Consider the following 26022-nt stretch of genomic DNA (forward strand, 5'->3'; position numbering starts at 1 on the left):
AATTCAGTACGATAAAGCTTTCCGTCCTCGAGTCTTTTTTGAAGGCAACCTTGTCTTGGTCTATGACCAAGATAAAGACGCTTTGGGGGCAGGCAAATTCAAGTCTATGTGGTATGGTCCCTTTGTAGTGAAACACATTTTAGGAAAAGGGGCTTATGAATTAGTCTATTTTGAAGGCAACAAGTTGGCGAAGCCCCGAAATGGGCTTTACCTCAAGAAGTACTTTGTTTAGGTTACAACCGAGCAAATGGCTTCTTTGTATATTTTGTATCTTTTTACATATTTTATCGAGATTTTTAGTAATATCGACACCTTTTTGATCTGCTTTGGCAGGTGTTTATGGATGAATTGGTCTATGTCGGATTCGCCGATGGTGCTAGTTGGCACACTCGGAACCTCGCTTCCATAACTTCGGTGATCTATTATCAAACTGGTCAATTGATGGTGTCAAGGGGAGTATATATTAGTTTTGCGTCAAATAATATTGCCAAATATATTGCCATCATTAATTTACTATCCAAAGCTATTTCTTATGGAATTGATTCATTGGTAGTGTATCTTCACTCACAACTGGTAGTGTCACAATTGAATAACATTTATCCGGTTCAGGATCCTTATTTATATCGCCAATTTTTTAGAGTGAGGGTGTTGCAAAGATCATTTGTTTTTATTACTTATTTGCACATTCCACGATTTGAAAATTCATTAGCGGATTCTATTGCTAATCAAGCATTATATTGGCATATCATTCATTCATCAAGATAAAAACAAATATAAAAAATCTAGAACTGTATATATATATCATAAAACCGCCCGTGTGTACATAAAGTGTTTCAAAAATAATATACAAAAGCAGGACTAAATGTCCATAATCATGTCCATTCTATCTATGACCCAGCTCAGGATGAGCAGCTAAGAAGGTGACCACTGTATTGGCCACAGGTCAAAGAATGCAAACCGAGTCTTGTGGTATTCCTATCACGCGGCGCTGCATATCCTTAGGTAGGTCTTCTATGGCCACCATTGGTACCTAGTGAGTCAAACTCACCAAGTTTCTTTGGACTACACATAAGACCCTCTCTATCTCAGTAGCCGCCTCTTCGGCACCTCTTCCGTGATGCCTATGCCGCGGAAATCCCTCTGATTGTACTGGACCCACTTCTGGAACATGATCATTATATCAATATTTTAATCCCATAAAAAATATATTTAAGTTCATTTCATATTTAAGAAACACAAAAAATCTTAAAATTGATAAAACTTATTAAATGGTTACCTATCTCTCTCCATATTTCGTTTGGTGGCAGCACCAAATCCAAATCTCCTATGAAATCCATGCGAGCATAGGCATAGTCGTCCACAGCGATGATTTGTTGTTCCCACCAGGAAAAGAACTCATCATCGAAAGTAGTCCTCAGCACGTCCCCGCCTCCAAGGCATTTCATTAGGTCGGCCCACCTACCCATATGAGGATCTCGGGGGCTACCGATGAAGACTGATACTCTGGGGCACAGCCTAGGAACCTTCTCAAAGAAGGAGCACAAAATGGTCACATATCCAAAATTTTTGGTCTATCCTTTCTGAATGGAGGACAGTTGGCTCTCATATTTGTTATCGGGAAATCTAGTGTCTATGCAGAGCTGCTAGTCCCACTAAGGCTGGCAGCTACCTTAGAAACAAACAAACTAAAACTACTTTCGTTTTCCTTTATGAGAAATAGATAAGAGCGGAATAAAGGAGACCAACCTCTGTCTTGCGCTTGGTTTCTCTCCCTTCTGATAGATCTTTGCCACTTGCTTCCTCATCTACCCAGCTTCAAAGAGCACCTATAGAATCAAAGCAGCATAACACTATCCAAGAACATAGATCTATTATCATAAGCAATATAGGACGAGATATATATTGACCACGCAAATGCATATATCATCAATCATACAAGAATGTGGAGGAAAACTTGAATAGCTTTATTAATAATCAAGAATAGAAAAGATGATTACAACCAATTATTCTGACCCAGCATCATCCTCTCAGCAAGAAAACCCTTCTTCACCTCATGAAAAGCTTAGATCACCCAACACTATGATATTACACCAAGAAACCAACAACACCTCCTTACAAGATACAAAATTCCAGCCCCTGGACCTCTGGGATGAGGGATCCATATACAGATGTTTGGAAGGGGGGTGAGTCAGCTTTTGAGATTTGATTAGTGTCCTCTCTCTGATAGTTCTTGATTCCACTTGGAGATTGATGATCTCTTACTCATCCCTGGGCGAATGCAGAGAGGCAAGTGTCACAGGAGAAGTTTCTGGAAGATTCCATGATCGTCCACCTTGCAGATTGACCCTGCCATTTGTCCACTCTCGCCCATCGCACCCCATAGAAGGGCTTTTCAAGATGCATCGCACCTCCCGTGTGTATTTAGGTGGGATGCAATGCACTTTGACCATGGAGCAGGTGAGATGGTCCAGTTTTGACCAGTTCTGAGCAGTTTTTCATGGAGAACTTTTGGGAGAAGATGTAATTAGTTGACCTTGTTCTTTTAGAGGTTGGAACAACACTTTTAGGAACTTAAGAGTCCTTGTTTTATGGACATTTATGATTGGGGTTGCAGTGCCCAAAAATGTCTATAACAATTGCCCCCTAAAGCATGAGGTCGTTAATCTGTTGATGTCAGGTGAAATGCTTTATCATGAAGATCTGAAGCTTTTTCGAGTTGGAAGGCGACCTGTAATAAGATACAATACAATACATTATCTTCATAATATTTTCATGATCTAGTTGAGGCGGGCATTTCCCATGCTCAGCTTTATAAATTCATTTTCATGTACATAAGACAGAATATCGTCTGAGTGTATACTGATGATCCTAGTAGAGCCATCATCCCTTAGGTTGGATGATTATCTGTGCAGTAACGATGTACATTTGATGTCTTTATTTTCCTAAATATATATCGCAGCCTGGATGGATGAAACTATATCCGGAGTCTTCAATCTCGTTCGATCTTCACTCAAAGTACAAGTTGATCCATGTGAGAGATGTTTTGGAGTCGAACATGGAAAGACATCGCCTGATTATCAGCCAATGATGTAAGCTGTTAACAGGCACGAGAGGAATCACCAATAATGATGATTACCCTCAAGGTACTACAATACAATTCATGTGGTGTGAATAAGGGACTTGGTGTCGAACACCATGCAAAATATTTCGGTCGAAGGCCATTGATGTAAACCTGTCGCCGGAAGTGAGAAACTTGCCATTGAGGCATGCAAGCTTCAATGTACTGAAAGGGTTGTTCCTAGATCGACTTCTTGGATGATGAGCTGATGTTGACAAGAAGAGATCCGTCATATGAGGGCCTTAGTGAATCCCACATCAATGAAACGGAAAGGAGAAAATGATTTTAATGCAAGTGAAAATGATCTAGTGATATAAGGTTCAGGGTGGCGGTCATGAAAGAATGGAGTGTAAATGTATTGCAGTGGGTGAGACACAGGTGAATTCTCTGAGTGACTTCTCTTGAACATATCGGCGACACTGACATGATGGATTGGTAGCATTAACCCAAAATATGGATGGTGTGATGGACCCATGGTGATATGACCAGTGAACAGAACAACCCAACTTGGCTCGGATGCAGAGTGAAAGTGTCATGTTCAAGAGCGACTTGCTACCAATAAATTTTTTTCAAGTTTTATTCCCAATTTTTCCCCAGTCATTGCTGACCAGTACCTCTTTATTTTTTTCAAGCTTGAGGAGGATAACATATGCTTGTTCTATAATTTGCCCTTCGGGCAAACCCATCACTATGTTTTAACGAGCCTAGTGATAGTGAAACTCGTTCTTGTCTATATGGACAAGTTTGTCGCTTTTCGGTTTTAACGAGTTTAACGACAAGGATAACTCGGTCCCTTTCAATTTTAGAGAGTTTGAAAAAGGGATGTAAAGAAAACTCCAATAATCCTTTTTCGTCATATAATCCCTTGAGTCCGAAAAAATATAAAACAATACAAAAGGGATGAATTTTCGATACTTTTAACAAGCCGAACAAGACAAGCGCTCGATATTTTTGTGTAATGATCCCTCAAGTCCAAAAAGATTAAAATCTAAAGGAGGGATATCACTTCTGGTCCCTTTAACGAGCTGGAGAGGCCAATTGCTCGGCAATCTTTTCATATTTTATGAGTCAGTTGAAAGGAGCTTAAAGGAGACTTGTTTTTTGAGGAACGAATGATAAATTTGGGTAGCCGCTAATTCCAGGTAAGGTTTGGAATTTTCCAATCACAGCAGTGTCACAAGGATGGCTAACAGGATCACTCTTCGCAGTTGTTCCTAAAAAAGGGTAAACAATCAAATGGAGGTGAATTATCAGCCAAAACAAAGTGGAGGTGATGATGAGAACACGACCAAGGCTTCAAAGGCTCATGATAATACATTCACGAACGTTATTTACCGGAAAATGGTTCATTTTTTAATGAGCTTAAACTTTGGGGGAACATTTGCTCATTGCTTATGTTTATTTTTTAACGAGATTGAATTCTATGTTAAAACTGCTCGATCCAGTCGTATAATAAGGATGTCTCATATAATTGGCATTTTTTCAAAGCTTTGCCCTGCATCCTTTCTTTATGCAAGTTAGGAAACAACCAATCCTATGAGTTTAAAGGGTTGGAGGACCTACAAATTTAAAAAATAAATGGTCGCTCTTCACTTGCATGCCCCCAGGTAGAGCGAAGTAGAGTTTCCAGGTTACCCCTCAATTTGCAGAAAAAACATCTATTTTATTGGGAAAGGCCTACCTTTTCCAGGTTACCCTTCAATTTGCAGACAAAACATTTGTTCTATTGAGAAAGGCCTACCTTCTAATAGAGGTATCTTATTTCAGTTTAACCCCATTTTCCTAAATGGACGGGTGTATCAACCAGTCATATATCCTTTGCAGAAACCTACCATATACCCAAGGCTTTCCTGTCGAAACAGGCCAGGGTGCATGCCTCCTAGGTTTCAGTCATATCCTCCGAATCACTCGCGCTCATCAGGACAACGGACTGGGGATTGATGAGACATTCCTTGCGTGAAAAGACCATTCAGAGATGGTATATGACTATTTTCTATGTGTGAACTGGGGAATGAAAGCTGGTCTACGAGCTTGACCACTCTTCCTTCATGCGGAAAACACATTACTCTAAAGAGTGAGGAGACAATGGCTCCCATGCAATAAATATAGTCATGTCCAAGGAGTAGATTATAATCCAGGGGTCCTTCGACTTCCATTACATTCATGTGAACAGTTTTCCTTCTCAATGTTATCGGCACATTGGGAAGGATCCCTAACGGTCGACTAGTTCCTTTGTCAAAGCCTGTTAGATTTCTCATTTCAGGAAAAAGCGATGGCGAACCAAGCAGTCAAGGAAAGGATATTCATAGAAGCCCCTTCATCTATGATGGTACCGACCATGACCATTCTGTATATTTGAGCAATGATTCAAAATGGTACACTAGCCGATAAGCAGGGTCTGCCTAGTAGATTCCAATCAAAGGAAACAACTAGGTTGCTTGGAGGTGGGACCGAATAGATGGCCGGGTATGACTTTGACGAACTTCCTTCCTGCGGTAAAGGAACGGGTAGACTGCCCCCATGTTCATCGGAGTCTGTGCTTATGAAGAGAATTTGGACGGTGTCGTTCTTGTTCTCCCCAGTGATTGTATCATCTGAAGATGGATCCTCTGAAGGCAAGACCAGGTCAACTGCCGCCTCGACCTTTTGACTTTCGTCTGGTGTGGATTCAGATGGTTTATCTTCAATGATAGATGCTTTCGCTGGAGAAAATGGCGTGTCAGTCGAATTTTCAACTAGTGACGGACTCGGCAAGAGTTTCTTGTATCTAGGAGGAAGTTGTAACGGTGGAACTGGATGGTTGTCCAAAACTCTTTTAGCCTCGTCTAAGAAGGGACATCGGTGGATGGCATGATTGCCTTCACATAGTTTACAAGGAAACTTACATTTTCCTTTTTGTCCAGGGGCTTCACTTTCACTAGTCGACGGTGTATTTTCAACATGATCATCAGAGGTTGATGACACCGGATTGTGCAAATGAGGAGACCAGTCCCTTAAGATCTGAGGGATGCAAGGACAATCTCGATGATAGTGGTCTCCTTTGCAAATGACACATGGTGATTTATTCCTGGACAGTGTAGTGTGTGGATTTTTGCTAAACGATGCTTGGTTGCCCCTTTTCGCCTTTGGCTCCTTCTTCTTCTTCTCTTTCTTCTTCTTCTCCTTCTTCTTCTTGGTTACTTGATTTTTGGCTTTAGCAGCTTCATCAAGCGAAGAGGAAGGAGGAGAGGAAGAATTGGATGAAGTAGAAGGTTGGGGGGTAACTCTGGTATCGTTTAGTTACTGACTTGATTGTTCAGGAATCACGGTGTTCTGAACGACAGAGGTTGAGAAGAGCCATACGGGCAAGCCTATTGTCAATCCTGGAAGCGACAATGTGGAAATATGGGGCGCACCAACATCTCCCCACGAGGAGAAAGGACTAGGATTTCCCCCAAGGGGAACTCCTTGGTTGGTGGACTCCATTTTTCTCAACCTAAGACCAATGTAGGAAAGGTGATATTTATTCCGATTAAAAAAAATTTTAGATGCTTTGACACAACTTGTTTTTTCAATTTTCAGGAGTCGAGAAAAAACAAAAGATGACTCTAGTCGCCTTCGATTTTTAATGAGCCTGAAGTGACAAGTGCTCAGATGGACCTTTTCCTTTAAGGAGTCTAAAAAGGAATGAAAGAGACTACTCTGGAAATCTAGACAGAGGGATTACCAAACCAATTGCAAAACTGCAAAATACTTTTTACGGTACGGCAGTCAATCTTCCCGAATGTTGTGTTCAATGCATTGTGATCGAGAGGGCGGCAGACACAGCTTCCTATGGATAAAGGATAAAGCCTATTGTTGTCTCCCAATATATACTCGACGGTACGTGGGAGCACAAGTACGTACTGGCACTTATCGTCTCAAAGTGGAGGAATCACCCAACCAACAATGAAAACAACAGTTACCAGGCTTTACGACGCCAGAATACGTCTCTAGCCTAGACTTCTAAATGTTGTGCTTTAGGTTCCAAAACATTTTTAGATTCATTAAATTTATTTTACAGTTGATCTTGCTTAAGAAATTTTCCTTTCAGGTTCACCGCGTGATGTAGATGTACAATTCCTAAAATGCAATCTAAGATGATAAACAATCATTTAATCTTCTTTTTGCAATGAAAATCCTAACTACTAAGGAAAGAGAGATGACATTCTTTCAACATAGAGCAGAGAGCACACACTATATGCACTGTCCTAAATCAAACCAAAAAACAGTCTAAATACAAATGCACATGCATGTATTTGTTTTCAGCCTTCTTAATGTGTGAATGATAAAAAGAAAGCTAAGCGCAAAACTGAATTATTTTTCAAAGCAACGTTACTAACAAGTTTCTCTTCAAAACAAAATGAAGTCAATGACGACACTTTGCGATTTGAAATTGAAAACTTGCTTTCGACACTTGAAAAACTACTAATTCAAATCAAATACAAGAGTAACAGTGTAATCAACTATCAAGAACAATCGGATTCTCTTCTATGACTGAAAACGACACTTGTGACACTTTCAAATCAAGAAATGACAGTTCAATTATGCTACTTCTTTGTAAAAGAGAACTGAAAATGGATCACAATACATAAAAATATTTACAGTTATTTGCACAATGGAGGCGGAATAATGGCAAGGAAGGGGATTTCAACAGAGTTATACTGACTACAGACAGCAAAACTCCTGAATAGAGCTGAAAAGAGTGAACATAGAAACCAAAATCAAAGAGCAAAAGAGGCCTTGTCTGATCAACGCACCTGTAACACAAGGAAAAAGAGATGCAACGCACCTACTACACTTGGGAAGTGCGATGCATCTAGAATTCAAAGAGGAGATAGTGCGATGGTCTAGGGACGAGACTTGAACTGGGTTCCGGGTCACAGTTTGCAGCTCAGTTCAGGGATTTAGGCTAAGCAAGTGGTAATCAGTAAATCAATCACAGGGGTAGATCTAAAGAGGTTACTAGAGCCACCACAAGGGAAATTAGAGAGCTTGTAAATTGATTGTTCGGTTCATAAACAAAACTCGGAGATAGACTGAAGCAGTATTGATCTACTTTTCACTTACATAGCAAATGTAGTTCGAAGGCTAGCTGGCTTGACTTCAGGCTCCGTCTATAAGTTTATAAGGTAAACAAATATAGACAAAAAAACAATCTATTCACTCCCCAGTGGAGTCGCCCTTTTGTTATCGGGAAATCTAGTGTCTATGCAGAGCTGCTAGTCCCACTAAGGTTGGTAGCTACCTTAGAAACAAATAAACTAAAACTACTTTCATTTTCCTTTATGAGAAATAGATAAGAGGGGAATAAAGGAGACCAACCTCTGTCTTGCGCTTGGTTCCTCTCCCTTCTGATAGATCTTTGCCACTCGCTTCCTCGTCTACCCGGCTTCAAAGAGCACCTGTAGAATCAAAGTAGCATAACACTATCCAAGAACATAGATCTATTATCATAAGCAATATAGGACTAGATATATATTGACCACACAAATGCATATATCATCAATCATACAAGAATGTTGAGGAAAAATTGAATAGCTTTATTAATAATCAAGAATAGCAAAGAGGATTACAACCAATTATTCTGACCCAGCATCATCCTCTCAGCAAGAAAGCCCTTCTTCACCTCATGAAAAGCTTAGATCACCCAACACTATGATATTACACCAAGAAACCAGCAACACTTGCTTACAAGATACAAAATTCCAGCCCCTGGATCTCTGGGATGAGGGATCCATATATAGATGTTTGCAAGGGGGGTGAGTTAGCTTTTGAGATTTGATTAGTGTCCTCTCTCTAATAGGTCTTGATTCCACTTGGAGATTGATGATCTCTTACTCATCCCTAGGTGAATGTAGAGAGGCAAGTGTCACAGGAGAAGTTTCTCGAAGATTCCATGATCCTCCACCTTGTAGATTGACCCTGCCGTTTGTCCACTCTCGCCGATTGCACCCCATAGAAGGGCTTTTCAAGATGCATCACACCTCCCGTGTGTATTTAGGTGGGATGCAGTGCACTTTGACCATGGAGCAGGTGAGATGGTCCAGTTTTGACCAGTTCTGAGTAGTTTTTCATGGAGAACTTCTGGGATAATCAGTTGACCTTGTTCTTTTATAGGTTGGAACAACACTTTTAGGGACTTAAGAGTCCTTGTTTTATGGACATTTATGATTGGGGTTGCAGTGCCCAAAAATGTCTATAACAATATTGGTAAGAAGAGGTGTACACCAATCAAAAATAGTGGTGAGACACTCCACGACCAAGCTCATGGATACTCGTGATACTTGGTGCAATGAGGCTGATCTGTTTATCCTGGCTATGGTGAATAGTAAGATCCTCAGGGACAAGCTCTCCACATGTTTTATTGGAATCTGGCTTCCAATTTTCTCTGGATGTCCAGGACAGTATATATGTATGTAGTCTTCCACTAAAAGACTACCTCGTGTCCGGCCAGTCGAATGTACAACATCTCCTCTCCGGGAGAGACCAGTGATAAAGTCAATATCCTATACCTCTATCCTCAAAGGCATTTGATCAGTATTAAATGCATCATCTTCGATACTCCAATAGTGGATTACCATTTCAAGCAAATGGGTGTTGGCCTTCATATTTGGCATTTTGAAAAGTTTCAACAAGCCACATGCCCTTAATGCATCTAAGGCATGATGATCATTCATAACTTCATTATCAATGGTGGTATGCTCCCTCTCTCTCTATGTTATTGACATCCTAAAAGAAAATTTGATTTCAACTGTTGGATTTTTATTTTGAAATTTCAAACCACGTAAATGCAGGTCCCTTTCACACACAGTGACGTGTAGGGACTTCGTATATGCAGGTTTATAATATCCAACCACGTATATGCCACGTTGAAATTTTTAACATAAATCCCTACGATCAAACCTCAATTAAAATTTCAAAAATCAATCATAAAGTAATGCAAGCTTGAATTGGGGGTTACCTGATGATTTTGATCCAATTTGAGCAGTCCAATTCTTTAGGGGGCAAGTTTGCTCCTTTTTTCTCCACAGCTTTTTTTCTGAACACAAATGGTACAAATGGTGAGTCAAAAAGTCATTTTATAACCTTTCAAAATGTTAATTTTTTTTTCAAAACTTGATTTTTTTCATCTCATGAATTTTTTAACTTGTGAGCTTGGATTGTCAGGAATAGGTTGTTTTTTCAGGACATTTTGGAAGCTTCTTCGGAAATTTCGCTTCAGTTCCATGACTGCTAACTCGTCATGGCAGTTATCATTTACTCACTGGCATATAGGTTAGGGAAACCATTTTTTCCATTCCATTTTGCATACTAGCCTCCATTTGTCAGTACACTTGCCATAAGGTTGATCCCATCGTGCTGTGGTTAGCAAACCATGTTCACTCGCCAATTTTTAAATCATGACATGATGGTAAAGCCATCCTTTACATGGGCATCATAGTTAGCACCTCACTAACATTGGTTGCCCATGTTGTTTTATTGAGTAGGCTAGGGAGTCCTCTCTAGTCCCGCCATGACTTGTGCATTGAAGACTCATTCCTCTTTGCTTCTTCACTTCATTCTGGCCTTATACGCTAGAGGCTCCTTTGTGTTGAGTTGTACTAATACATTACATTTTGACCATTTGCACCTTTTGGCCTTGAGACGGCTTCACTTGGACTCGTGTTTAAGCCACTTTTTGACCATATCTTCTGCAAACTCAAACTTGTAGTCCCTTAGCTTCTGCAACTTGACACACCCTCAGACCCATGGAAGGAACATCCCTTTGAGTGTTCTTGACCAGCTTCACCTCCTTGCATTGAGAATAGGATCGTTTCCATCCCAGGAACTAGATCATCTATTTCACTGACACTCGTTCTTTCCAATGTACTATAGCATTCTTTTATTCTTTTTCCAGCTTAAAGAAAAATACAAAAAAAATATATATTCTAAGAAAGAGCGGGAATGGGATAACATTTCCATATATTGTTGGCAGCTTGAGTCAGTTGTGTCACCCTTAAGAAAAGCACTCAAAAGAAAGTCTCTCCTCCATTTGGGCGGGATTTAGTTTGACTTAGGTATGCCTTAACCTTGTTATTTAGTCAATTCTCCTCCAATTGGTTATCTCTTCCAATCATATGGAGAGTTCGTTCATGCCTCCTGCATGACGAACTTATACAGAGTTATCATATGCTACCACATAGTCATCATTGAGTCATGCTTTTGTTCAAGGGAAGTTTGGAGCTATAAACCAAGCATCACAAATACCAAGGGTGATATTTGGAGCTATAACACCTATCGATTTTCCTGGTTGCCCTATAATTGTTTCTAAAGACAGTCTTAATATCCTCATAGGGTAATTGGTAGATATCTACTCCTGCTATCATATGTAACGTATCCAGAAGATCCTCCCTTACTCCTCTAAGTAGGACCAGCTTTAGTGACTCAGGGTCAAGTGTGCACCTGGCCATTTTGTAACTGAGCTGGAATCTTTCTTCATAGTCTTATAAGGAGTCATCCTGACCTATGGTCATCCTGAAAATATCTTCTTTAGTGTCCTTTGACCTATAGTAGTACCTATATTTGTTGTTAAAATCCTGTTGCATCTGAGCCCAATTTGTGATTCTATCTCCAAGTAAATCCATGAACCAGCGCAATGCTGCATCCTTGAGGGTAGATGGAAATATTTTTTAAATTTTGCTCATCATATGTATAGTCATAGGTTCGACATATAACAACAAACTCAAATAGGAAAGTGCCAGGGTCCTCTATTCTTAGGCCATGGAAATGAGGTAGAGCAGAGGGGCTTTATATTCTTCATCTTAGTTCCCCCATTGGTTTCCCTGATGGGGAAGGCACCCTCAAATCTCTCTCTATTCCCTATGTCATTTCAGTTTTCAACCATTGGTTCAGTAGGAATGGGTTCTTCCTCTTCTTCTTCCCCTGTAGGTTCTTCAAATATGTAAGGTTGCTCACCTAAAGGGTCTTCCAATTCACAGTCATCGAAGAAGAGAGAAGGTTGACTGTTGGATGTAGTGGGGGTATTTGACAAGAATTTCCATAAAATGTTCGTATTCCTACGAGGCATGAAAGGAAATGTTTTTGGGTTGGTTTTTGTGAGATTCTTTTAAAGCTAGAAAGTACTTTGCAGAAATGAAATTATTGATTGAATGAAAACAACTAACAAAAGGAAACTACTTGTTGAATTGAAATTCTTCTTGCAGAAAGGAATGGAAAGTAGATAATGACAAATGAAAGAAAGGGAGCTACTAGATTACTTTTGCAAAAATAAACTAATGGTATACAATTGAAGATTAGAAATAGAAGAAAGCAGTAATCACATTCTACTTAGACACCTCCCCGGCAATGACGCCAAAAAGTGATGAGCCTAGGTATTGCAACAAGAATGATGTAACTCCCAAGGCTACCAGCTTTACTTATCAACTCGGGGTTCATACAAACTTGGAGATGACAGTGTTAGACGCACAAGTAAAAGTGAAGGTCCTGCCTATTGTCACTGCTCATCTGGCAAGAGACCCCAAGGGTTCCAAGCCAGACTTCTATAGGGTCAAAAGAAACTTAATTCTTTGATGGAAGAAGAGCAAATCTATTCTAAGAGAGAGCTACTCTACTACAGTAATGAAGAAAACAACATGTAATTCTGAACCACACCATAACCTAACTAACCATCTAAACAACTATGCTTAACATAATTTCTAAATCAACACTAACCTAATGCTTCCATCTAAGTTGTAGAGGTAAAGAGCATTAAACTATACTAGGGCATAAGCAAAGGAACTAAACTAAATCTTTTTTCAAGCGGAAGAGTAGTCAGAGATCAAAATTGGTGAAAGGAGGACGTAAGGACGTAGTAGTGCATACAAACCATTGGATCGATCAACGAATAGAGGATGGATGGCAGAGATCTTATCAAGGGGGCTTAAGTGAATAGATGGATGGACAAGGTTAACGAATAGGATGAACGGAAGAGATCTTATCGTGGCTGATTTAGTGAATAGGTGAATGAATAGGGTAACGAAGTAGATGAACGACGGAGGTCTTATTGTGAGGAATTAAGAATGGATGGATGAACAGGGTAATGAAGCAGATGAACGGTGGAGGTCTTATCACGAGGAATTAAGTGAATGGATAGATGAACAGGATTAATCAACAGATGAACGATGGAGATCTTATTGTGAAAGAAATGTGCGGAAATGATGGAGCGGGTTTTCAGTGGCGGTAAGCAGATTCTCGCGTGCCCTCAAAGATGTAAGCTGTATTTTTAAATTTCACATGATTAGACTAACTGGGTGACACGTAGCATGGGAAAACCACTTTTCTTGCGTGCTCTTAGCCAGATAATAGTCGTGTAAGAATCCGCACGAGACTGCGTGATAGCCATTGGATCAAGCTAGACAGATCAACAATGGAGATTGGCCAAGCTAGTTGGTGTGCGGGTGACATGATAGCCGTCGGATCAGGCTAGACAAATTGATGGTGGAGATTGGGGCACATAAAATATTGAGGTGACACGATAGCCATTGGATCAGGAGATAGATCGATGGTGGAGATTAGAGCACATAAAGTAGGTGGAAGAGTTCGTGCACGATGGACTTTGGGTAAACTAATGAATTGGATGGTGATTGGTCAGGTTTGTTGTGGATCAGACAGTGAGGAAATGATGCATGAAGAATGTGCTGAAGGAGGTTTCAAATGAAAACGACAAAAAAACTAGTGAGGGTGAGGGTGGACCGAGGGTGAGGGAAAATAATGATAATGAAATGAAACAAGTAACTACATCAAACAACAAACTCCAAAGCTCATACGAGAACTAGAAACTTATGTTTTTTGGATTGCTAAAGGGTCTCTTCCTCAAGTCATGGTACCAAAGGGAGGAGGCGAGGCCGAGACACCTGCGGACAACCTTATGGTGATATTTTTCTCCTAGCTAACCTCCTAATTGAAAAAAAAAACACAAATGGAAGTAAACTAAAGCACAATCGGCCTACTCTGCACTACTGTAATGGGAATGCAGCTACTTAAGAAAATGAACAAAAAACTAGGAAGCTATCATGCTATACTGCTATAATGGAAATGCATCTACTTAAGCAAATGAACAAAAAACCAGGAAGCTACTTAAGCAAATGAGAAGAACCAGAAATCTATGCTAGCATACATGTACAATAAAGAGGAGCTTTGGTTGCTCGAGTTGGCCCTAACCCAAGAGATTTAGCCCTCTGAGTTAAATCAGTGTTGGCTCAAAACAAAACTCATATTTTATTATAAAAACCATGGATTACATAAAAAACTGTCACAAGTCTTGTAGCTCAGAAATAAAGTAAAGTTTTACTATAAGAATTCGAATCCTTCTTAGGCACTAAGCTTCTCTACTTATACATTTGAAGTCTCCAATGACTTCCTCCCCATTAGGGAGGCTTGGCTTCCCACTCAAGATAAACTGGTTTCTGTCACTTTCACTTGCTCGGCTGTCTTTTAGACCTCATGATTCAGTTGTTTGCACTCCGAGATGATGGAGGGGTAGTAAATGAGGAGGATTTACCTCCTATAATTCCTTTCCCTTGTCCCATTCGAGTTTTGACCAAGGTCTTTGTCACAATTCTTTGCTTTTATCCTTTATTCCTGCATTACATGCACATTAGACCACAAAGCAAAATATCCAACTCTAACTCATCTCATAAACAAAATATAATCAAAAGCATGCAATAAGTTGTGAGAATAGTTGTTTTGACTAAGCTAGGAGGTGAATTAAGGCCAATTAAGGCCCATATAGTTACCCAATGATGAGGCTCATTAGCTTTGGAGATCCCACTTCCATAATTGGACATTGGAGATTGGGCCATTATAGTAGCTTCCTGCTTCTACCTTAGTGTGGACAATGGATAGTAAGGGGGTATGATTATAGGTTGTTTGAATGCTTGATTGAATGTGTGTCAGTCATGCATGCATATCAGTTGCATGTGTGTATCTTACACTTACATACTTGTTGCATTTTCTTAATCATGGATTAGAGTTGTAGTACAATTATCATGGATAATTCGATATTGATTTCATGAAATGTATTTGAAATAAGTATGTGACTAACTGTGTATGAATTATATGTTGCTTACATATTGATTCCATGATACCTACTTACATCCTTGTATCTTAGGTTACATTTTGGAATATTTTGATTACATGAATCAGTCTTGTAGGTTGATTACAAGATTTGATCGCTTATGTTCAACTACATGCATTTATGCGTAGGTGTAGTTGATTTGGAATTGCTTATGCATACTGTTGGTTGCATGTGGCAATGTGTACAATGGAGTAATGGTTGTTTTCATGCATGAGGTCATGGTTCATGAAGTTGATATGGTCATGCATTGATGACTAGACTCTAGCTAAAATGATGTATAGATGGTTTTGTACTCATGTGTTATACGTATATATGTCATTGTTATGCATGTATGGTATTGGTTATATTATGCATGAATAGTAGGTCAAACATGCCTTGTGAAGTCATTGTATGAAATTTAGGTCATCATGATGTTATTGGTTGTTATGATGCTAATGTGTTGGTTGAGATAGAGTAAGAGATATAGATCACCATAATGAGGTTGTAGTATTGGACTTTGGGGTAAGAGCAGATCATCATACAGGTATTCTATGTTCAACATAAGTTAAGGATTTTTATATGCATTAGGTTTATATACATTAGGTTTATATACATGTCTTTTGATGTTATGGTTACAGTCATGATAAATGTTAGATGATGAGTTTATTTATATGCACTTGTGTTAAATAGTGATGAGTGATACTAATATGTGGTTGTAAGCACTACTTTTGTTGTCTATGTTAGGTAAATTGATGATTATGTTATATAATGTTGTTGAGTATGTTCAAGGATAGTTAGCTTGATGATTAGGTTTTATGTTGTGATGAGCATGATATATAGCTTATTATTGTTATGTGCTATTAACTTGATCATTAGGGTTATTTCATTGAGATCCCGATGTTGTAATTTGGATTGGTCATATGTGTGATGGTTATGTTCACTGCATTGAAGATCCTGATGTTATATGTATTGTGTTAACCTGGTTTAACCTATGCAGGTGGTTATGGTTGCGATACTCATGTATGAGTTGCATATTTGTGATATGGTGTCGTACTAATCTAGACTGATCATACATATGTGATTATTATGCATGAACGACAGATGCTTATGAGCTTGTAATATGAACATGTTAGTTAGTTACTGATATGGATATCATGATTTATGTTGCCATGTTGTAAAGTTATATCTCACTAACTAGATTGATTATGCAGACAAGATAGCCTCCCTGTAGGTACACTAAGGTATGAGTTTTCTTATGTATTATACTTGGTTATTTTATTATGACATCTATTTGGTGTTTGAGTGTTTGGTGCCTAATTGATTTATTCAACATGGTATGTTTGTGAGTGGTTGAATGATTAATTAATTGCTTAATATGAGTATGTGTTCAAATGATTATTGTACTAACATGTATGTATTGAGACAGTCGATATGTACTTGAATGTAGTTGATAGTTGTAGAATTATGTCTAATGACTATGTATTATGACATGATTGTTTGTAAAAGTTGATTTCAAATTGATAAATATAATTGTCTTGATATTTGGAACATGTCAACCAACATGTGGTTGACATGTGTCAGCATGATGCAGGGAGTTGCATGGCAAGAGAGATTGCCATGAATCGTGAAGAAGGCTGAGATTGAGCTTTCCCTTGGATGCACTCAGAACCATGGGGATTGAGTCATGGTGTTTGTTGTTAGTATTGTGATTTTAGTCTTTTATGAATTGTTGAGATTGATTTGTGGCCTTCTTTATGTCTATTGTATGGCCATACCACTTTGTTTGCAGAGTCATGTTGTTATTGGTTTTTATGGTCTTCTTCTTGTTTGTTTCATATCTTGCCTTTTATGTTTTGAGTCTTAGGAATTGGTTGGAAAAGAGGAAAGTTGATGGAAATAGGGAGAGATGTTTGGTACCCAACCGATGATATAAGACCCAGATGAAGCTTTGTGCATGAGTAAGCGTAGCAGAAGGTAAGCCTATGACAATTGGTTGGACTGGTTGGGTCCATTGTGGTAAATGGATAGTAGTAGTGTAGACACAAAAAATGTAACCAGAAAAGGCAAAGTAAATGGATCAGAGGTGTCATTTTCTTTGGCTATGTTGGGAACTATTGCTCTCAATGCATGTGCATAAATAAGGAAGTTCTCTTAACCTTGACCTTATGTTATATGGAAATTTTGTTATGATCATGATTATGTTGATGTTTATATATGCATACATGTATGTATGTATGTATATCGTTGTTTGAAAGGATCATGATTGTTTTATGCTAATTTTTATATATGTATGTATCTATCCATGTATCTATGTTACTATCTAGCAGGGTTTTCAGGGATCATTCTTGTGGAGGAATGATTGCTTATGCAGGAGAACAACATGAAGAGGTTCTTGGGCTTATGAGGAACAATTGGGAAGAATAGTCATGACAAATATACAAAGTCAATATCATGTGGATATGATTTCATATTGTATACTTGTATTATGCCTACATCTGTGCTATAACAGGTAATGTTGAAGGATACATCAACAAAGTGAAAGCAGTGTGGTCTGCAGCATGCTAGGATAAGAATGGATGAGATACCAAAAGCAAGGTTTTTTGGTAAGGACAATGTGGTTTTGGGTGTGTGGTACTATTGTTGAGCATATGTTGTATATGTTGTACATGTTGCTTCTATGATGTGTGCACTTGTGGTGTTGTGTATACATAGCATGTGTACATGTTATTTATGCAATGTTATTTATAGGATGGTACAAATAGTGTTGTGTGAATATTGCATATAGGTTGTTGTATACATATTGTACTATCTTCATGATGTATATGCGGTGTGTGTGCATATGGTGCTCTGTGTATGTTGGATATGCAGTGCTATGTATAGATGATGTTATGTACATGTTGGATATGCAGTGCTATGTACACTTGGTGTTGAATGCATGTTGTACATATGGTGTTGTGTGCATGATTGTACAAGTGGTGTTGTGAGCATGTGGTGCCGTGTACATGTTGTACATAGGGTGCTATGAGCATGCAGTGTTGTGTACATGTCATGCATGTGATGCTATGTACATATGGTGTCGCATACACATCATGCGTGTGGTACTGTGTACATGTGGTATTGTGTACATGTTGTATAGTGGTGTAGTGTACATGTGGTGTTGTGTACACACTGTGCAGGTGGCACCGTGTACATGTGATGTTGTGCACATGTTGTGTAGGTGGTGCAGTGTATAGGTGGTACTATGTACATGTTGTAGATATGGTACTGGTGTATGTGTGTTATTGTGTGCATGTCGTCAAAGTTGTGTTATGGGCATGCGTTATTATGTATATGCATCATGTAGTTATGGTATTGCGACATGTGTACTCATTGTGTAGTACTCTGTGTAGGTACATGCATTGGGTGGTATTTCACATCAGGTATAGATGGATGCATTGTATTGTATACACTGGGTGTAGGTGTATGTGTTGTATGTCAGGTGTAGATGCATGTATTGCATGATGTGGTATGATGTGTGGTTGTATGTGTGTGTGATGCACACTATGTGTCTATGCACATGGTTGAGGAGAAGGCATTAGGTGTTTGTTGAGTGTAGCAACTGATCCAGAGTGCTTATTGAACAAAGACAAAGGTAGAAGCTAAGGATTGAGGAAAGGATAAGTATCATAATTTTATTTCAATTTTATTATGCATGTGATTTATATGAGTATATGTGATCTATGATTCTGGTTTATGAAGGTTTCATATGATTTATGATTTTGATCTATGATGATTGTGTTTGAGCTAACCTGATGTGATATCTTTATACATGTTGATTTGGTCAAAGATGCTAGTTTGAATTCTTGTGACAGGAAGCAAACAGGATTCCAAGTGTACCTTATTGATGAAATACCAATGAGGTATTATTTAAAGTTATTTCAATTTATTTTGAATCTAATGGAAGTTATGTTCTTGGTATAGGAGGAATGAACATGCCTAGTTGGGTGGTTGAAATCGACTACAAGAATTAGCAACAACAATGAAAGAAATTGGAACATGCAATAGTACGCTAGTAAATCACTTCAGGAGTCAGGCCATTATGGGCACTGGTACCAAACAGTGTCCATTGATTGCCATGAGCATGCTATGACCGATATGGTAGTTTTGAGGCAAGTATATGCCTTTTTCTTTGAATCTTTTGATGTGAGGAAGCCTTGCCAAGGGATTGACTACCCAAGATGGGGGTTCCAACATAACTTGGAAGGTGAGTGACTACATGGAAGAGGTGATCAGATTCTCGAGGGACTATGTAGCAGAGAAGGGAAGGTCACGTATGGATTTGTTTTGGTCATTAGCATTGCCAAATGGAATCAGATGCACATTGGGAGTGTGCCCTGGGACAATGAGCCGGTAACTGTTCGCTGAGACGACAAGTGGCGTAGGATTATAGTCCGGACATTAGATGTAGATTTGACTTTGCAGTGGATTCTGGACTTCCTGAGAAGGAGGTGAATCCTGGTATTACTTTGAGGGTGGAGGTGTGAGCCTCTGGATTCCCTTGTTGATTGATATGACATCATAGAATTTATTTGTTGGTTAAGAAAATGTGTATATGTGTATATGTGTCTATCATTTTAAATACCATAATGAGCTATGTTATAAAGCTCCAATATGCGGTATGGTTTTTATTTGGTCATGTTGTCATGATGTTTTTCTTTTGAACGGGTCATTCATTGTAAATACTGCAAGAGATGTGTGATAAAGCTCCATGGGTAGTATGTTTTGTTTTCAGTAGTCATGTTGGTTATAGGTGTCATTGAACACTGAGGACATTGTTCCCCCAAGTGAGATGGTTCTGTAACAGCCCTGGTGAAAATTCCATGTAAAAATATATATATATACCACAGATGATGGGACATGTATTCCAAGCTGAATGGTGGGCAAGACATCCTAGTGTCCATTGATTTGGTTGTTTATGCGTAAGGAAATTGGCAAAGGCAATGGCTAAGGCATTAAAGAGGCGAAAAGGTATTTTGGTACATTTATTTATGAAAATAATGGGAATTATGAGAAAAGGAAGGTGAAAGGTCACATGTTGCATGTGAGGAGGAAATTGAAGGAAAATAATGGAAAATGAAGAAAATAGAGGCCTCATTAATAAAAAGGCTTCCGAGGATGAGTGGGCAAGACTTGGTCAGTTTAGCTTTGGAACTCTCTCATTATTCTTTCTCTCTCACACTCTTGGACACTCAGATTTTTCTTGGAGCATTTTGGCATTGGAGAAAGAAAGGAAAAGAAGGCAAGAAGAAGCAAGGATCAAGTAGGGAAAGCTAGGATCAAGTAGCTACAACAGGCTTCATTGCAGGTATCAACTTGCATATGTATTTTCCTTGCTAGATTTGGCATGCATGGATTTTCTCTCCGTTGGGCCTAGTGATTTCGGGATAGAATGCATGGTAAATCATGGAGTATGTCTCAATGTATGGCTTAGTGATCCCTGGATTAGACTGCTGATGTACAGTAAAGCCTGAGAGACTAGGAGGCACTCAGATTGCTCATGGTGTAGGTAGAGAACTCTGGTGGCATCCACATTGATTGGTGTTTTTTGATGTGTTTTATGAGTCCCACATTCATGCTTGGAATATGACACGGGGGTGATTAGCTGAAGAGAGACTTGGCTCAACCAATCTATGGTTAGGTGGAACATGGTAGTCCCATCATAGGTTGGTTCATTGCATTATTAATGAAAAAATCATTCCCTTGATTTTCATGTGCAAATGTACTGATGTATATATGGATTTTGATGGCTGATTTGTTTACTGTATTTCTGTTCCTATTATGTTGTTTATATGCACATTTACCCTGGAGGGTGTTACAGATGTGTCTTGGAAATTTCACTTAATTTAGAAGCCTGCTAACAGGCCAGCAAATTTTCACACATGTATTGTAACTGTTGTAAGAATGATCTTGAACACTTGTAATGCATGTTGCTTTAACCAATGTTTAACAATTGAACTCATTCAATTGTTGTAATACATATATATTAATGAAAATGCATTGTATGACCTGTCAATGTTGTCCTTCCCATGTTGGCTACCTCCCCAGACATCAAAAATATCTTTCACGCAAACTTGCTATAACAACCATTGCACTCGCGTGGACTCATCTTCTGAGTGTTGTACATGTTATCTCCCCTTGTCTGTTGTGACTATTGGATCCATGCAGACTACTCTTCCAGAAGTTTTGCACGTCTTGTTGTGTTCTGTTTTCCTTACATAGTTGGGGCTTTCTCCCAACCAACTTGGGACTCACTCCCACCCTCTCCCTCTATAGTGAAAGAACCATTCACACAAGTACACTAGTAATCACCAGGCACACGAACCACACTACTTGAAGACAAAGTAGACCACTCTCATGTGCTGACAAGCAAGAGTTGAGGAAAATATTCAAGATAGTGGCAACAAGGCCATCATACCGAATGGGACTCTGACACCAAATGGTGTGAGGTCTAGTTGGGACTTCATACTGGGGTGATCCCTTGAATGTTAGCGGGTCCATCACCATCAACATTTCTGGCGCTAGAAGGAAGGAAGCCAGTTGTATATGGTTGAACATCCTCTCACACTCACTCATCAACCATATCGTCAAGATAGTAACTCGCACTCGCTCTCACCTTGCGTGACTCTGCAGTTGGTTACTTCTCACCTCCTAGGCCTTAACACAAAATTCCATATCGTCACCTTCGCTCTGTCTGTCCCATCACCCGCCAGTTCATGAAAGCAGTCGGACTGATCCTTGGCATACAACATCTCCCATACACATCAAGGAAGCTAAAAGCCACTCCCACAGGGGTTGTTGTATCATGGGTGGAAGAAGCAATTCTTGTCACACTTAAAGGTCTGACAAAAGCTATTGAAGATGGAGATGAACCTTTGGTCTTATGAAAATGGGAATGAGACACCCTTGTGATCTTGGGATCAGACTCCATTATAGGAGGTGGAGGTAGAGACGAACTAACAAACTTAGAGTCAGAACCATTCGATTCTAAAGGAGAGGAGGAGGATGAAGAAGAAGAAGAGATGTCTGAACAAAATTTGGAATGGATGACTCAGGGACCATTGGCTCTACCTGGCGTTTTGCACAAGATGCCAACATGAGTGGAGAGAATGAACATCAATTTCAACCCTGACAACAGTGTGAAGGAAGAAGACCATTTGGAAAACTTCTACGTACAACTGTAGACCCTTGAGGTTCGGTATGATGACGTAGCATGTATATTGTTTCCATGTACCTTGGACAGTCGCACAACTACATGGTATCACAGTCTTCCACCAAACTCCATACAGAACTGGGGTGCATTAAAATGCATGTTCCTTGAAAAGTTTGCTGATGACAAGACCCCAACTACATTACTCAAAGAATTGGGAAGCCTGAAGATGTAGGGGAAAGAAAAGGTAAGAGAATTCAATTAGAGCTTTACACACATATTGAAAAATTTTGCAGTGGACATGAAACCTCATGACTCCATCACTATTGATTAGTACACATCTGCACTGTCGACGAACATTGTGTAGTTCATCAAGAAAGCTGCAAAACCAACACTATTGGAAATCTGTGAGGAGGCTATTACTATTGAGAAAGACCTATGCATGATTGGAGTCATCAAGGATGATGAACTAGCAAAGGACTCCAAAGACATGTGAAGAAAGTCCCAAACGATGGCGAGCAAGGGTAGAGACAAGGAGATAAATGATATTGAAACCCTCACTCGCCTCATCAAGAACTTGACAAAATAACTGTTCAAGCTTAAACAATGAAAAACAGACACATTTGCTAGCATTCATCAGCTCAGATAGAGACAGGGAAGCATTTCATCAGGAAAAAACCAGTACACTACAAAAACTGTGCAGAGCTCTTTGTTCTATCTCGAACAATGCATAAATTCTGAGTTTTGTTCATTCCACGAAGAACATCATCCCAAGAAATCTTATTCAGATTGGAAGCGAGTAGCAAGCTCTGTATGCAGTCATACATTCGATGCAGAAAAAAATATGCAGGAGCAACCAGAAGACACTGATAATGACGAAGGTATTGCACCTGATGAAGCATCAAGTTCTAGGCATGTGGTGGATGCGTACCAGTCCTTATAAGCAACATTGAAGATGAACACCGAGAAGCATCCCCCAAAGAAAAATGATCATTACAATCTTAGGAGTAAAGAGGCTCCCCTTACACTTGGGGAAGCATAAGAAAAGATGAGACTGTTGTTGAGGAAGGTTGATCCACCGGCCACCCCGAAGAAGAAAACAAAAAACATGTCTGGGAAGACAACTACGGATAAAAGTATATCCATAAGCAGTAAACTATAGAACACTCTGTTAGACAACACAAACATCAGTTCTACCCCGGACACCTCGATGAGTCTGCCACCTCTAGATTACAACATTGTAGATGACATGAAGAAAAATTGAGCGAACATTAGTTTTTTCGAGTTAGCTAAGATCTAGAGTCAGCGAGACATCTTGCTATGTGCATTGGGATAGACATCAATGGATAGTGTAGCCTCTACCAAGAAGGGAGCAAGCACACCTCCTGGATCACTTTCCACTGTGCTTAACACACTTTATATGGAAGAAGAAAACTTAGGCTGTCATCCTTTCCTACTCTCATTTGAATTTTTTAACTACAATGTTTGCAACTACTTAGTTGATTCTGGTGTGGTAGCCAACATCATTCTGCTCTCGATTGCTAAAAAGATCAATGCATAATGGAGCGACACATCAGCATGAATCATCCAACTTGATCAGAAATCGATACCACTCATTAGTGAAATTTGAGATGTGATCATCCAACTATCTCATGACAGTCGAGTCCACTAATGCATCAACATTGTCTTTCTAGACATACTTGAAGCATACGGTCTACTACTCAGTAAAGACTGGTCCAGCAAGCTGAACGAATATTTTTCTGTAGATTGGTCGCACTTGTGGCATCCATACAAGGGAAAATGAAATCAAATCTGGGTGTTATCCAAGAGGTATATGAAGCACAATGTCACTCCCCTCAATGGCTATAATGAATCGTTAGCCTTTGTAGAACTCATTTTTGGCAACTGCCTCTTGGAAACAACGATTGGGTGTTATCCTGCACGGCCAACTCCAACCCCACCAGACATGCAGTTAGGACTCCTCGCTTGCCCAACTGATGGTAATGAAACATGTATAGTACATTGTATAAATAGTAGCAATAGCAATAGTAGTAGTAGTAGTACAAGCACGTCAAACAGTCCATGTACAGACAACTTTTGGACCATGTACTTTGATAGATCAAAGACATAAGACAGCTCAGGAGCGAGGTGTGTCTTGATTGACCCATACAATAGGAAGCATCTGGTTTCAATTTGCTTGGAGTTCGAGTGCATGAACAATGTTTCTGAGTATGAAGCACTCGTGTTGGGCTTGCAGAAAGCAATTAGCCTCAACGTGGTCATGCTCAAAGTGGTAGGTGATTCAAAGATAGTGGTATGATAGGTATGTAACACAACTCACTGTTTGCCATTGCATCACAAAAGTTACCAGTAAGAGGTATGGTGACTAATCTCTAACTTGGAAGCATTTAACATCACTTTTGTACCACGTACACATAATGCAGTTGCCAATGCTCTCAAAACCACAAATTCACAATGTCACGGATTAGTGATAGGTTTACTATTGAAATTTTGTACAACCCATCTATCCCAGATAACATAACTAATTTACACGTGTTTAATGATGATCAATAGATACTGCATTTCATGGCCAAAACTGATGTCTTTAGAGATGCGGTGATAGATGATGGCGAGCACGAGCACTCTTTGCAAGTAAAATGTGGTAACAGAAAAGGCCACCTTATCGTGAAGGGTGTGGCATCATTGGAAAAGAGTTATGACTTACGATAACGTTTTCAAGGGCCAAGGAATAGTAAGACACACAGTTCCACATGATGCATGAATTGATCAACTTGGGAACATAACAAGATCCGAAGTTCATCAATCTTGGTACATGTTGCACACAACAAGAGCAACAATCCTTTTTCTTCTTGTGCAAACAGTACCGATATGTGCTCGTGTGGATGTACAATGATCTAAGAACTTATCATCATTCTGATCAAGGAGGAGGTCAAGCCATATCAGCAGAAGTTGAGGAAAGTATGTCCATTGCTTGAACCCCTCATACGGAAAGAGCGTACCAAGTTGTTGGATGCATGGATCATATACAAGTTCGTCATTCCATGTGGGTTTCAAATCTTGTTCCTATACGCAAGAAGTTAGGGGAAATCTTCTTGTGTGTTTATTTCCGGAATGTGAAAAACGTCTCAAACAAAGAAAACTACCCCACTCTGTCTATGGACCACATTCTGCAAACAATATCTAGGGAACAGATGTTTTCCCTACTCGATAGTTTTTCAAGATACAATTAGGTTCTAGTAGCGGAACCTGACAGACTGAAGACTCCCTTCCGTACCAAGTGGGGTACGTTCTCTTACAGATGAATGTTGTTTAGGCTTGTAAATGCAAGTGAAACCTTTCAATGCACCGTGGACATCGTTTTTTTGTGGAATCATCAGACAAAGCCTAGTGGTATACCTCGATGATGTGATTGTGCTCTCAAGAAGATGACAGGACCACATACGCCATCTGAAGGAAATTTTTGAATGATGCTGGAAATATGAGATTTCCTTGAATCCTAAAAAAAGTGTATTCACAGTGTCTGAGGGGAACCTTCTCGGACACATTGTTTCCAAAAGTGGGATCAAGGTGGATCTGGATCAG

This window comes from Pinus tabuliformis, chromosome 5_1, assembly GCF_031772625.1.
Source record: "Pinus tabuliformis cultivar Carrire ecotype Pingquan chromosome 5_1, CPIR1, whole genome shotgun sequence".
NCBI lineage: Eukaryota > Viridiplantae > Streptophyta > Pinopsida > Pinales > Pinaceae > Pinus > Pinus tabuliformis.